Consider the following 3,286-nt stretch of genomic DNA (forward strand, 5'->3'; position numbering starts at 1 on the left):
CGCAGCAAACCTTCTCTTTTAAAGTCAGAACTGGCCTGGACCAAAGGAGGGAAACCCCTTCTGTCCTGAAACAACCCCTGGGTGGTTTGAACCCAGCACTTTCTGGCTCGGTCACAACCCCCGTGTCAGGTCTGTGGCAAGTGCGAGCCGTCCTGTGGCAGCACGCGGCTTGTTGAGACTAATAACAGATGGGGCATGCCGGCTCACACCGCCTCGGCCACCCGAAAATGAGCGAGAACCTTTGAAACCTGCTGTATGCGGGGGGCTATAAACACATAAAAACTCATTTGGATGGAGGATCAGTCACTAGGGAGGTGGAAAACTTCTGCACTCTTTCGTACTGGTTTTTCCTTGCTGAAGGCAGCCTGGGAAAGGACAGAGAAACAATGGAAGATTAATGATTTTCCTGCAGCCGGGGGACGGGCAGAACTATACGGCAAAGGGGGGGCTGGGAGCGCAGGGGCTCAGTCAGCAGAGTTGTGCTAGCCTGGGGCAATGCTGACAGGGAACTGGATTCTCACCCCTTGAAATAACAAATGCTGTGGGAAAAAGTGGCTTTATAGACCTTCTCCCGCTTCAGCTGCTAAATCAAGGGCTCCAGAGAGAAATTCGGTCCCTCCTAAAACCAGCGGCTTAGGTCCCACTGAGGTCAGAGGAGACAGGGTTTCACCCCCACAAATAAGGCTGGCTAGGTCACTATTAAGTCTAGCACCTCTCAGAAGTTTTATCTCAAAAGAAAAGCTAATGAAAATGCACAGTTATATGTAAATTGTAAGGTACCACTCAGAGAAATGCTTTCTCAGACGTGTTTTTTCGGAGCTATCTAGTAACCCTGACCCAACGAGCCAAAGGGTATCACTTGTCCAAGGGAACAATGCTGAAAGGTGAGTCACAGCAGAGAGTTTCTCAGCACAGAGGTTTTTCTACTGAAAAGCAAAGAGCAGCCCCACTTTGTGAGGTCAGCTAAAGCGAGAGGGCTCCTGCCTCTTCCCGAAATCCAGCTGCCTTAAGCTGCGCAGCCCAAAAGGGAGGTATTAAAAATTATAAGGTAATTTTGACAGGTAGGTCTAAAACATTCATTTTGTTCGGCAACTCTCCAGTTGAACTGGCCACAGGGCTCCCCGGCCTCCCACCTGCATGCATCGTGCCTCTCCCATACCAGCCACTGCCAGTGGTCACAGAATCACAGAATCATCTAGGTTGGAAAAGACCTTGAAGATCATCTAGTCCAACCATAAGCCTAACACTGCTTTCAGCTCTGCTTTCTCCATCTGTGCTACCAAAGAAAGAGAGTAAAGGCTGATGAAAGTCAGCACTTTCTGCTGAGAAATGGGAACTTCTCTTGGTAAGGCAGAAGTGAAGTCATTGCCATTGACTGCACGTCTGCCATGCAGGGGTGTGGGGAAGCTCGTGTGGGAAGGGAAGGACGTTGCCTTCCAGCCTGTGCTATAATGATAAATAACAGGAGTCATCATTCAGTTCTCAACTGACGTATATTGACACAACAGAAAAACCCAAGCTTCTCAGGCTACTACTCCCACCTCTGAACCTGCAGCACATTCTTCCCTTTGGCAAAGCTCTTGTGTTCATTTGATGGCACCAGGATTTGCTTCTGTTTTGCTCCTATGCTGCTCTTATTCAGTCCCACGGTTACACTCAGTTACTTTCCTTCAAGCTGTTGGGACGGGGGGAGTAGAAGGAGCCCCCAACACACACTTCATTGCCAAAGCAAACCACATGACGCTGGCCACTCCATCCCGTTAGCTGAGGAGTAAGCGAACATGGAGTGCAGGGATAAAGCCATCTCTTTTGCCCTTCCCTCCCCCCACTTCTCAGGCAGAGGAGAGAAGCAGAAAGTGTATCTTATTTCATGCCTCTGGCGTGTAGAAGTAAGAACATTATTTTATAATAATCTTATTATTAAAGATCAGATGATGACAGCTGATGATGAGGCGCCGTTCAGAGGAGCCCCGTCAGCAGGCTCATTGCTGGCGCCAGTGCCTCTGTCCAGGTGAGCTGAAGGCAGCCCTTCTCCATCAGCCCCATGCTGCCTGGGCAGCTAGTCTTGGGTTTTCTCTCTGAGGTCTCTAGAGGGACAGCATGAGGTCACAGCAGGGCCACATGCTCAACATTGGTCTACTAGCAACCCCAGCCTGGACTAGAAAACACAAAGGGCATGGCTGTGGAGTTTTTCGAAATGCTAGAGCTGCTTTCCTCTGTGCAACAGAAAGCAGATCCCCACTACCTTTCTTTCAATTTAGGACTAAAACCCTTGTGGTTTTGATTTTTTTTTTCCCTCTGTTTGCTTCATTTTAAAACTCAAATTCCCTGTTCACAGGTAGGTTTACCTTAGATGGTTATTTTTCACATCAGTGAAGATACCAGACAAAATTGTCCCCTTCCTGATGGATACATACTGGTATCAGGATTAAGGTTTTGAGCTTTTTAAAGCAATTTTGAGGGCTTTATAAAGGCCCTTAAGCTTTTTTGAGCTTTATAAAGGCCACCTGGGAGGGAGCCCACAATACAGAGTGGACTGCTAACAGACAGACCTGCCCTCCCAACAGGCATCTTTTCTATAGCTGCACTTGGAGATTCCGCTACCTACAAAGCAAGTGTAGGAGATAGATCCACTCTTGTGGTCTCACCAATAGCAGAGACCACGTGCAAGCATCGTCCTTGGTATTTAGCACCATGACTTCAAAGGCTGTACAGAGCCCTTGTGAATAATAACTAAGAATTGTCAACTAATCATCACCTTCATTGTGCCAACACACAGAGCTCAGGGGGGTTCCAAATATGCAACTCCTCCAGCTGGGCTGTCACCACTTCCAGCAGCAGTAGGTGGCTCTAGGATCGGTATCTCAGCTGTAATCACTCCATGCTTAGCTCCACCATGCAGGTGGTTTTGTGTGACTACACGAGATGTTAATTTTTTAGCTTTTTTACCAAAACAGCTAAACAGAGTAGCACCTCAGGTACACTGAAACGAGAGTAGGGGTGTAGTTAACACAACTTCAAGAGTCATATAGAAAAAAGGGATTTGTCCCCTTATCACTGATATGCGCAGATATAATGTACCTGTCTGCTGCACTGCTCTGGACTGTGTGTTTTGCCCTGGGTTAAATACTGTGCTGCGGCTCTGTTGCTATCATGCTGGTCACTGTTGGGATGGAACAGGATTGAAGCAGCAATCAGCTTTCATTTGGAATTAAAAATACAAACATGTTGCCTATGTAAACAGAAAATACATCTAGAGTGAGTGTGTACATGTGTAATAAAGGTA

This window comes from Athene cunicularia (assembly GCF_003259725.1).
Source record: "Athene cunicularia isolate RWA chromosome 1 unlocalized genomic scaffold, athCun1 chr1_part2, whole genome shotgun sequence".
NCBI lineage: Eukaryota > Metazoa > Chordata > Aves > Strigiformes > Strigidae > Athene > Athene cunicularia.